At 57.9% G+C, this 11559-nt stretch overlaps 1 long non-coding RNA gene and 4 other non-coding genes across 5 annotated transcripts in view; all 5 read right to left on the reverse strand.

Moving 5' to 3' along the window:
- Window positions 1–8384, reverse strand: part of LOC125910207 (uncharacterized) — a 41117-nt gene extending 32733 nt beyond the window's left edge. Inside the window, exons 1-2 of the long non-coding RNA XR_007453892.1 lie at window positions 8160–8384; window positions 2841–2884 (exon numbers count right to left, since the gene is read on the reverse strand). This is a non-coding gene — a long non-coding RNA (uncharacterized LOC125910207). The remainder of the gene's footprint in view (window positions 1–2840; window positions 2885–8159) is intronic.
- On the reverse strand, window positions 2516–2608 carry LOC125910543 (small nucleolar RNA SNORD116). Its single transcript, XR_007454043.1, has one exon. It is a non-coding gene; the product is annotated as a small nucleolar RNA SNORD116 (small nucleolar RNA).
- Window positions 5159–5251, reverse strand: LOC125910542 (small nucleolar RNA SNORD116). The gene has a single exon (XR_007454042.1). It is a non-coding gene; the product is annotated as a small nucleolar RNA SNORD116 (small nucleolar RNA).
- Window positions 7774–7866, reverse strand: LOC125910540 (small nucleolar RNA SNORD116). Its single transcript, XR_007454041.1, has one exon. It is a non-coding gene; the product is annotated as a small nucleolar RNA SNORD116 (small nucleolar RNA).
- Window positions 8385–10410: 2026 nt separating the features above from the next.
- Window positions 10411–10503, reverse strand: LOC125910544 (small nucleolar RNA SNORD116). The gene has a single exon (XR_007454044.1). It is a non-coding gene; the product is annotated as a small nucleolar RNA SNORD116 (small nucleolar RNA).
- Between the last annotated feature and the right edge of the window lie 1056 nt (window positions 10504–11559).

The raw sequence follows: 11559 nt of genomic DNA on the forward strand, positions 1-11559 counted from the left end.
GGGTGGCTCCGCGGGGCAAGCCGAGGGACTCAGGGTCCTCCCGGTGCCCGGGCCGTGCAGAGCCACGCCACTGAGCCAGAGCAACGGACAGGCCCCCCTGAGTTGCAAATCCTACTTTCCCTTTCGGCCACCTTCATTAGCTGCCTCTCAGGCGTGTTTTGGAAAGCCTAATGCCAGTAGCTCAGCTGACACTTTAGACGTCCTACCGTCTGGGTGCTCCTTTCGTGAAATTGTATATAGTGGGGCACACTTCTTCCGGTGGATACGCTATCCACGGGCAGTCGGGGGCCAAGTTCGCTTTCTTCTCTCAGCCGGTGGCGAGCTTGGCATGTCGACTGCACCTGAGAAAAGTGCAGCAATCACCCGTGGGCATGGGCAAGTTACCCAGGGGTTCCAGTCTACACACAGGGCAGAAGGAATCCATTACCAAGACTTGCGCCTCTCTGCCTGTTATTTCCCTCAGTCCCTTGGGGCAGCCTGCAGATAGCCAAGAAGCTTTGGGTTCAGGGGACTGGAGGAGCACGAGCTTGTATCTCTTCATGTGCATGGAGTGTCTGAGTGCACTGGGAGGTTGGTTTAGGAGGCATGTGTTGTCGCTCCGCCGTTTGGGCCTGTGGCCCCCAAGAGCCGACCTGGTGTGCAGATCCTGGCCCTGGCATCCCACCACACAATGGCATAGGACTGGTGGTCTGCACACCAGGGAGCCACGTTGGATGCCTCTGGGCCACTAATGTTGGTTATGGTTTCCCTCTCCCAAAGCCACTCTGGCCAAGCAATGCCCTTGGCCCGGACATGCATCCTCTTCTGCCACTGGCCACCCTGTCAACGTGGACTTTGGACCCCAGCACAGAATGGAAACTCAGGGGTCCAAGGAAAACCTAACAACCACCCACAGTTAGGCTGGCCACCCTGGCCTGCAGCTACAGCGCTGAAGCCAAAGCTGAGCCCTCCGAGCCAACCACACGACAACAGGTGTATTTCTTCTCCACTCTACCAGAATGCCCTGAATGGCTAGGCTACATGGTCCTAACCTCCACCAAATATGGTGCCAAACCCGACTGAACCATGGGTGCTTTCTTGCCCATGGTGTCAGTAAGTCCAGGGCCGGTGGGCACCAGCGCCCTGGGCCGCAATGGAACGAGCATCCCCTGGGCTTCCCGTCCTCAGGAGTGTGTTCCTGTTTTCACAGAAAGTCCCTTCGTCGCCCTTCTCCCAACGGACACCCCCATCAGTGTCAGGATGCTCCAGGGAGGGCAGCTGCCCCCAGGCTTTGGCCTTTGCAAGGATGTGGCCCTCTGTAGGCGACGTGGCCCATTCCGACAGGCCAGGAACACCTGCGTGGCCCTCACAGAGAGCGCTAGGCTGTAGCCCCACAGGAAAGGCTCACAATGAGAGGAGAATACAACTCCTTCCCACAGGGAAGCAGATGTCTTCCAAGTAGCCCATGGGGCCGAGGTACTGGGCTTGCCCTCAGACCTCGCAGGCTCGTGCCTGACCACAAGGCCATCGCAGAGTAGTCTGCAGTCCACCAGAGAGGACGTAAGACACACTGTGCCTGAGTCCAAGTGAGACTGAGAATATCACTTTCACCTCTCCAGTACCGTGCCAAGGAGACAAGGTCTCTGGCCGGGGTAGCTTCTTTGGCCAGAGCCCTGCTGAAAGCCCTGAGGAACACAACCACTGGGTACCCTTCCTCAGGAGTCAAGAAGCCAGGAGGGCCCTCAAGAGGGGGACCGCCGTGCCACACCCGTGCACCCTGAAGCCAGCCCTGGGAGCCACACTTTGCCGTCGTCAAGAGGAGGCCTGAGGTCTCTGCAGAACCCATGGAAGACCTGGGAACGCTATGACACACTTGAGCTGAGCAGGCTATTGAGGTCTCCCAGGGCACAGCCCTCTCTGGACTGTGCCATTACCATCCAGGCAAATGGCCAGCACAGAAACTTGTATTCCGCCCTGGGCACAAAGTGCTGGCACTGTTTGCCACCTTGTTTGTCACCTGGTAGGGGCGAGGATGCCATGCTGGCAGGTACCGCAGCCTGGCTTCCTGCTTTAGCCCACCAGCCCGAGTAGGTGCCTGCTCCACAAATGTCAGGGAAAGAAAGGGCTCGTCCAGGGATTACTGCTGCCTCGGGCTGGGCCTCTGCACACCCACCCACGGGCCAGGCAAGCTTGCCATGCTTGGCCTCTCAACACACACTGCCACGAGCTTATGCCCGTGGGGCCGTCCTGGCCCACACAGGTCCCAGCCCTCGACACCCCAGGCTGGTGCCACAGACATGCCTTTCAAGTCCAACGCCTTGGGGACCAGCTGCTCCAGTGACCCCAGTCGCCGGCCATTCCCCTCAGGATCTGCATGCCTTGGAAATCCTGCTTAGGTTGTAAATGCTTCCCTGACCATGAGTCCCCCATGAGGCTCTCCTAGGCAGAGGCCGTGGGTGCTGGTGCTTGAAGGAGTGTGACCAAGGGGAAGCCTGCTGTCCCTGACGCTTACCTTCCCTAGGGGAGACAACGTGCTGGACCTCAGTTTCGATGAGAAAGACGGTAGAGAGTTCTCACTCATTTTGTTCAGCTTTCCAAGGAATGCTGTTGAGGGAGTCATCATCAATCCGAGCACATTCGGGGCCACCTGCACAGCCGACCCTTGTGGGCCGGATGGCTCAGCGGGACAAGCTGAAGGACTCAGGGTCTGCCCGTGGCCTAGGACGTGCAGAGCCATTAAAGGACAGGCCCTTCTGGGTTCAAAACCCCACACGTCCTGCCAGCAACCTTCCTTAGTGGCCTTTTGGACAGGCTTGCGAAAGCCTAAAGCCAGCAGCACAACTGACACGGAGATGGCTTACCATCTTCTCGCTCCAGTCAGCAAGGTGCCCGTTGCGGGCAACACCTCTTCTGGCAGTCCTGCCAACCACAGGCACTCGGGGATTAGGGAGGCCTTCTTCTCTCGGCCAATGGTGAGCCTGGTGTGTCCACTGCACCTGAGAAAAGGAGAGCAATCGCCCGTGCGTGTGAGCAAGGTATCCAGGGGCTCCGCTCACCACACAGGTCAGAAGTAATCTGTGACTATGCCTTGAGTCTGTCTGCCTGTCCTGTCCCTCGGCCCCTTGGGGCTGCCTGCGGACGGGCAACAAGCCACGGGCACAGGGCACTGTGGGAGCAGGAGCATGTGCCTCTTCGTGTGCATGGAGGGTCGTGTGTGCTGGGAGGCTGGGCTAGGGGGTGTATGGGGCTGCTGAACTGGGAGGCCCGAGTCCCTGCAAGGGCATGCATGCCTGGTGTGCAGATCCTGGCCCCGGCGTCCTGCCAAGCAATGGCACAGGCCCAGTGGCCTTGCACACCAGAGAGCCATGTTGGACGCCTCTGGGCCACTAACGTTGGCAGGTTTTCCCTCTCCCAAAGCCACTCTGGCCAAGCAGAGCCCTCTGGCCCAGACATGCATCCTCTCCCACCACTAGCCACCCTGTCAACATGGACCGTGGACGCCAGGACGGGATGGAAACTCAGGAGTCAAAGGAAAACCCAACAACAACCCGCAGGGAGTCTGGCCGCCCTGGTCCTCAGGCTACAGGGCAGAAGCCAACTCAGAGCCCTCCAAGACGGCCACACAACAACAGCTGCCCGCTTCTCTTCACTCTGCCAGTATGCCCTGAGTGGCTAGGCTACACCGGTCTTGTCCCCACTGAATCCGGTGCCAATCCTGACCAAACCACAGGCACTTTCTTGCCCGGGGTGTCGGCGAGGCCAGGTCCAGTGTGCGCCAGGGTCCCAGGCACAAGGGAAATAGCATCCCATGGGCTGCCCAGTCCAGGGGAGTGTTTCGTGATTGCACAGAAAGTCCCTCTGGTGCCCTCCGCCCAACACAGGCTCCTGTCAGTGGCAGGATGCTCTAGGGAGGGCAGCTGCCCATAGGCTTTGGCCTTTGCAAGGCTGTGGCCCTCTGCAGGTGGCCCCTTCCCACGGCCCAGGAACACCATCATGGCCCTCACAAAGAGCGCTAGGCTGCAGCCCCACAGCCCAGGGGCACACTGAGAGGAGAACACATCTCGTTCCCAAGGGGAGGCTGACCTTTTCCAAGTGGCCCATGGGGCCAAGGTACTACAACTGGCCTCAGAACTCTCATGCCTGCCCGGCTGCCAGGCCACCACAGAGGAATCTGCGGCCCACCCAAGAGGACTTGAGACACACTGTGCCCGACTCCAAGGGAGAGACCATCAAAGAGTATCACTTTTGCCTTTCCAGCAAGGTGCCAAGGAGACAAGGTCTCCGTGGCAGGCCCAGCCAGAGTAGCTTCTTTGGCCAGGGCCCCGCTGAAATCCTTGAGGAACATCACCACTGGGCGCCCTTCCTCCGGAGCCCAGCGGCCAGGAGGGCCCTCAGGACGGAGACCACCGTGTCACACCAGTGCACCCTGAAGCTGGCCCTGGGAGCTACGCTTTGCCATCCACAAGAGGAGGCTGCAGGCCTCCACGTAACCCATGACTGACCTGGGAACGCAACAAGACACCAGGGCTGAGCAGGCCCGGGCACTCCCCCAGGGCGTGGTCCCCTTTGGACCGTGCCATTACCGTCCAGGCCTTCGGCCGGCACGGCATCCTGACTTCCACCCTGGGCCTGAAGCACTGGCACTGCTTGCTGCCTTGTGTGGCACCTGGCAGGGCTGATGTTTCCAACCTGGTAGGTGCCACAGCCTGGCCTCTTGCCTTGGCCCAGAAGCCCAAGCCAGGGGCCGCTCCACGTACATCAGTGAGAGAAGGACTCCTCCAGGGATTGCTGCTGCCTCGGGCTGGGGCTCCCGCGCTCCCCACAGCCTGCCAAACTTGCCATGTTTGGCCTCTCAACACACACTGCCACGAGCTATGCCGTGGGGCCATCCTGGCCCACACAGGACCCAGCCCTCGACACCCTGGGCCGGTGCCACAGACACGCCTTTCAAGTCCAACGCCTTGGGGACCAGCTGTCCCAGTGACCCCAGTCGCCGGCCATTGCCCTCAGGACCTGCATGCCTTGGAAACCCTGCTTAGGTGGTACATGCCTCCCTGACCATGAGCCCCCAGCAAGGCTCTCCCAGGCGGAGGCCATGGGTGCTGGTGCTTGAAGGAGTGTGACCAAGGGGAAGCCTGCTGTCCCTGATGCTTACCTTCCCTGGGGCAGACAACGTGCTGGACCTCAGTTTTGATGAGAAAGACGGTAGGGAGTTCTCACTCATTTTGTTCAGCTTTCCAAGGAATGCTGTTGAGGGAGTCATCATCGATCCGAGCACATTCGGGGCCACCTGCACAGCTGACCCTGGTGTGCCGAAGAACTCAGGGTCTGCCCACTGCCCGGGCTGTGCAGAGCCTTGACACTGAGCCAGAGGAATGATCAGGCCTCTCTGGGATCAAAACCCCACACGCCCTGGGGACAACCTTCATTAGCGGTCTCTTCGACAAGTTCCCAAAGTCTAAAGCCAGCAGCACAGCTGACACTGGAGATAGCTTACCGTCTGGGTGCTCCTGTCAGTAAGATGCTCATAGCAGGGCACACCTTTTCCAGTGGTCCCGCCAATCACAGGCACTTGGGGGCCAGGGAGGCCTTCTCTCGACCAACGGCGAGCGTGGCCTGTCCAATGCACCTGAGAAAAGAGGAACAATCACCCGTGGGAGTGAGCAAAGTACCCAGGGGCTCCCCTCACCACACAGGATGGAATGAATCCATGACCAAGCATTGTGCCTCTCTGCCTGTCCTGTCCTTTGGTCCTTTGGGGCTGCCCACGGATGGGCAAGAAGCCACAGGCACAGGGGACTGTAAGAGCAGGAGTGTGTGCCTCTTCCTGTGCATGGAGTGTCAGTGTGTGCTGGGGGTTTCGGCTAGGGGGCATGTGTGGCCGCTCTACCGTGAGGGCCTGGGGCCTTGCAAGAGCACCTGTGGTGCACAGATCCTAGTCCCAGTGTCCCGCCAGGCAACGGCACAGGACCGGTGGCCTTGCACTCCAGGGAGCCATGTTGGACACCTCTGGGCCACTAATATTGGGCAGGGTTTCCCTCTCCCAAAGCCACTCTGGCCAAGCAGCACCCACCAGTCCAGACACGCATCCTCTTCCGCCACTAGCCACCCTGTCAATGTGGACCATGGACGCCAGCACGGGATGGAAAAACCGCCCACAGGGAAGCTGGCTGCCCTGGCCCACAGGCTACAGGGCCGAAGCCAACACAGAGCCCCCTGAGGTGGCCACACGACAAGAGCTTCCCGCTCCTCTCCACTCTGCCAGAATGCCCTCAGCGTCTAGGCTACACGGGCCTAGCCCCCACCAAATCAGGTGCCAAACCCGACCGAACCACAGGCACTTTCTTGCCCAAGGTATTGGTGAGGCCAGGGCCAGTGGGCACCCAGGCCCCGGCCCACATGGGAACGAGCATTCCCTGGGCTGCCTGGTCCGCGGGAGTGTGTCCCCACCTGCATGGAAAGTCCCTCCAGCGCCCTCCATCCAATGGATGCCCCCATCAGCAGAAGGATACTCCAGGAAGGGCAGCCTCCCATGGGCTTTGGCCTTTGGAAGGATGTGGCCCTCTGCAGGCGATGTGGCCCCTTCCCACAGCCCAGAAACACCTGCGTGGCCCTCACAAAGAGCCCTAGGCTGCAGCTCTGCAGGCTAGGGACACACTGAGAGAAGAACACATCTCCTTCCCAAAGGGAGGCGGACGACTGCCAAGCGGCCCATGGGGCTGAGGCAAAGCGCCTGGCTTCAGAGCTAGCAGGCCAGTGCCTGGCTGCCAGGCCACCACAGAGGGGTCTGCGGCCCACCCGAGAGGATGTGAGACACACTGTGCCAAATAAGGGACAGAATATCCCAGAGTATCACTTTCGCCTCACCAGCTCTGTGCCAAGCAGACAAGGTCTCCGTGGCACACCCAGCCGGGGTAGCTTCTTTGGCCAGGACCCCACTGAAAGGCCCAAGGAACACCACCAATGGGTGCCCTTCCTTGGGAACCCAGGGGCCAGGATTGCCCGCAGGAAGGGGAACGCCATGCCACACCTGTGCACTTTGAATCTGGCCCTGGGAGCCACGTGTTGCCCTCTGCAATAGGAGGACTGACGTCTCTGCGGAAACCATGAATGACCTGGGAACTCAACAAGACACCTGAGCTGGGCAGGCCCGTGCGGTCTCCCAGGGTGCAGCCCTCTCTGGACTGTACCATTACCATCCAGGCAAATGGCCAGCACAGCAATTTGTATTCCGCCCTGGGCACGGAGTGCTGGCACTGCTTGCTGCCTTGTTTGTCGCCAGGTAGGGCCAAGGATGCCAAGCTGGCAGGTGTCACAGCCTGGCTTCCTGCCTTAGCCCACCAGCCCAAGCCAGGAGCCCACTCCATATATGTCAGTGAGAGAAAGGACTCATCCAGGGATCACCGTTGCCTCAGGCTGGGGCTCCACGCCCCCACCCTTGGACCAGGTAAGCTTGACATGCTTGGCCTCTCAACCCACACTTCCATGAGCTTATGCCCCAGGGTCTGTTCTGGCCCAGTCTCCAGCCCTTGACTCCCCGTTCTGGTGCCACAGACATGCCTTTGAGTCCGAGGCCTTGGGGAGCAGAGGCCCCACTGACCCCAGACACCAGTCATTGCCCTCAGGACCTCTGTGCCTTGGAAACCTTGCTCAGGTGGTAAATGCCTCCCTGACCATGAGTCCCCTGCGAGGCTCTCCTAGGCAGAGGCCATGGGTGCTGGTGCTTGAAGGAGTGTGACCAAGGGGAAGCCTGCTGTTCCTGACGCTTACCTTCCCTGGGGCAGACAACGTGCTGGACCTCAGTTTCGATGAGAAAGACGGTAGGGAGTTCTCACTCATTTTGTTCAGCTTTCCAAGGAATGCTGTTGAGGGAGTCATCATCGATCCGAGCACATTTGGGGCCACCTGCACAGCCGACCCATGTGGGCCGAGTAGCTCAGTGGGACAAGCCGAGGGACTCAGAGTCCACCCGCAGTCCGGGTCATGCAGAGCCATGCCACTAAGCCAGAGGAACGGGCAGGCCCCTCTGGCATCAAAACCCCACACACCCTGCTGGCAACCTTCACTGGTGGCCTCTTGGGCAGGCCCGTGAAAGCCTAAAGCCCACGGTACAAGCTTACACTGGGGAAGGCTTACCGTCTGGTCACTCCTGTCGGCAAGGTGCCCATAGTGGGGCACACTTCTTCTGGTGGTCCCGCCAACCACAGGCACTCGGGGGCCAGGAAGGCCTTTTTCTCTTGGCCGATGGCAAGCCTGACATGTCCACTGCACCTGAGAAAAGGGGAACAATCATCCGTGGGAGTGAGCAAGGTACCCAGGGCCTCCACTCGCCACACAGTGCAGAAGGAATCCATGACCAAGCCTTGTGCCTCTCTGCCTGTCCTGTCCCACGGCCCCTTGGGGCTGTCTGCGAATAGGCAAGAAGCTGCAGGCACAGGGGACTGTAGGAGCAGGAGTGTGTGCCTCTTCTTGTGTGTGGAGGGTCAGTGTGTGCTGGGAGGTTGGGCTAGGGGTGTGTGTGGCTGCTCCGCCGTGCAGGCCTGGGGCCCTCCACGGACATACCTGGTGCGCAGATCCTGGCCCTGGAGTCCCGCCACGCAACAGCACAGGACCGGTGGTCTTGCACACCACGGAGCCTCCTTGGACAATTCTGGGACACTAATGTTGGGCAGGGTTTCCCTCTCCCAAAGCCACTCTGGCCAAGAAGCGCCCACCGGCCCAGACACCCATCCACTCCCACAGCTGGCCACCCTGGCAACTTGGACGCCAGCACTGGATGGAAACTCAGGGGTCAAAGGAAAACCCAAAAACTGCCCGCAGGGAGGCTGGCCGCCCTGGCCTCCAGGCTATGGGGCAGAGGCCAACGCAGAGCCCTCCGAGGTGGCCACACGACAACAGGTGCCCACTCCTCTCCACTTTGCCAGAATGACCTGAGCGGCATGGGCCTTGCCCCCACCAAACACCAGTGACAATCCCGACTGAACCACAGCCGTGTTCTAGCCCAGCGTGTCGGTAAGGCCAGAACCAATGGGTGCCAGGGCCCTGGCCTCCAAGGGAATGAGCATCCCCTGGGCTGCCCGGTCCATGGGAGCGTGTTCCTGCCCGCATGGAATTACCCTCTGGCACCCTCTGCCCAACAGACTCCCCTGTTGGCCACAGGATGCTGCAGCGTGGGCATCCGCAGACAGGCTTTGGCCTTTGCAAGGATGCGGCCCGCTGCAGGCAACATGTCCCCTTCCCATGGTCCAGGAACACCAGTGTGGCCCTCACAGTGAGCACAAGGGCTGCAGCCCCACAGGCCAAGGGCACAGTGAGAGAAGACGTCTCTGTCACAAAGGGAGGCCAACCCCTTCCCAACTCCATGTGCTGCCATGGCACTGTGCCTGGCCTTGTAGCTCTCAGGCCCCCACCCGGCTGCGAGGCCACCACAGAGGAGTCTCCAACCCACCAGAACAGACATGGAACAACTGTGTCAAGTCCAATAGACAGAACCTTGTAGAGTAACTCTTTCACCTCCCCAGCTCTGTGACCACAGAGACAAGGTCTCCATGGCAGGACTGGCTGGCAATAAGTTCTTCGTCCAGGGCCCATTGAAAGGCATGAACACCGCCGCTGGGTGCCCTTCCTTGGGAGCCCCAGGGCCAGGAGTGCACACAGGAGTGGGACCACAGTGGCTAATCTGTGCACCCTGAGGCCAGCCCTGGTAGACATGCTTCACCCCCTGAGAGGAGGCCTGAGCCTTCCCAGGAACCCACAACTGACCTGGGAATACCATGAGACACTAGATCTGAGCAGGCCTATGGAATCACCCAGGGTGCAGTCCTCTGCAGACCGTGCCTTTACCGTCCAGTCCAATGGTCAGCACAGCATCTTGACTTCCACCCTGGGCCCAAAGCACAGGCATTGCTTGCCGACTTGTGTGTGGACCGGGGTTTATTCCCAAGGTGGCACGTGCTGCAAACCAGACTTATGCCTTGGCCCACCACCCCGAGCCATGGGCCACTCCACATACACCAGCGAGGGAAGGCGCTCATCCAGGAATCCCATCTGGCTCAAGCTGGGGTTCCCCGCAAGGCTAGGCAAGCTCCCATGCTTGGCAACTCAACACTCTCGGCCATGAGCTATGCCCGAGGTGCCATCCTGGCCCACACAGGTCCCTGCCCTCGGCTCCCAGGGCTGGCATCAGTCATGCCATTGAAATCCTAGTAGGCCTTGGGGACCATTTGCCCCATGCGACCCAAGACACTGGCCATCCCCCTCAGGACCTGCGAGCCCTGGATGTCCCAGTAAGCTGGGGAAACAGTTCCTGGACCGTGAGGCCTCAGGAAAGCTCTCCCATGCTGAGGTCCTCGGTGCTGGTAGTTGAAGGAGTGTGACCCAGGGGAAGCTGCTGTCCCTCACGCTTATGTTCCCTGGGGCAGATAACGTTCTGGACCTCAATTTCGATGAGAATGACTATAGTGAGTTCTCACTCTTTTTGTTCAGCTTTCCACGGAATGGTGTTGATGGAGGCATCATCAATCTGAGCTCATTTGGGGCTGCCTGGCTAACTGAACCAGGCAGGCTGGGAAGCTCTGAGAGATAAGACTATGGCCTCAGAGTCTTCCAGAGACATGAGCCAGGCAGAGCCACACCACTGAGCCAGTAGGACTATCAAGCCCCTCTAGGAGCCAACTCTACACGTGGAGAAAAATCCTTGGGATTCTCTCTCTCCCTTTCCTCTTTCCCTTCTCATGTGCATGCTCTGTTACTTTCACAAAATAAAGAAATCAAGTTTAAAAAAATGAAAGACGCCCTAAATAAATGTAAAAGAGATATCATATTTATAGACTGGTAGATTCAACATAGGAAAATTGTTCATTATACCCACAGTTTTCTAAAGATCTTCTGCAATAGCTATTAAGATTAGAGCAGATTTTTTTGTAGATATAGGCTGATTTTATATATATATATATATATATATATATATATATATATATATATATAGGCAAAGGTATAGCCAAAGCAGTTTTTGATAAGGAAGAATTATGTTAGAGAAATCAAACTATAGTTAAAAAATATTATAAATATACATTAATCAAGGAGTAGGCACAGAGATGTATAGGACAGATTTCAGAAACGGATCCATATAAAATGTCCATTTGTTTTTTCACAAAGATACAAGAAGAACTCAATTTGATTATCAGCAAATGGTGTTAGAATAATTATCATACAACACCAAGGACAAAACAAAAACAAAAAATCAAAACAAAGCCTCAAACTAATCCTCACACCATATACAAAAATTAACTCAAGATAGGCATACCTGAGTAGCTTGGTAAGCTAAGCATCCAACTTTGGCTCAAATCATGATTTCAAGGTTCATGGGATCGAGCACCACATCAGGGTCTATACTGACAGCTCAGAACCTAGAGCCTGATTCAGATTCTGTGTCTCCCTCTCTCTCTGTCCCTCCTCCACTTGCACTCTGTCTCTCTCTCACACACACAAATAAATAAACACTGAAAAATCAACTCAAAATGAATATAGGTCTAAATTATACATCTTTATGAAACACTAAACTATAGGAGATATCCTAAG

This window comes from Panthera uncia (assembly GCF_023721935.1).
Source record: "Panthera uncia isolate 11264 chromosome B3 unlocalized genomic scaffold, Puncia_PCG_1.0 HiC_scaffold_1, whole genome shotgun sequence".
Classification (NCBI taxonomy): Eukaryota; Metazoa; Chordata; class Mammalia; order Carnivora; family Felidae; genus Panthera; species Panthera uncia.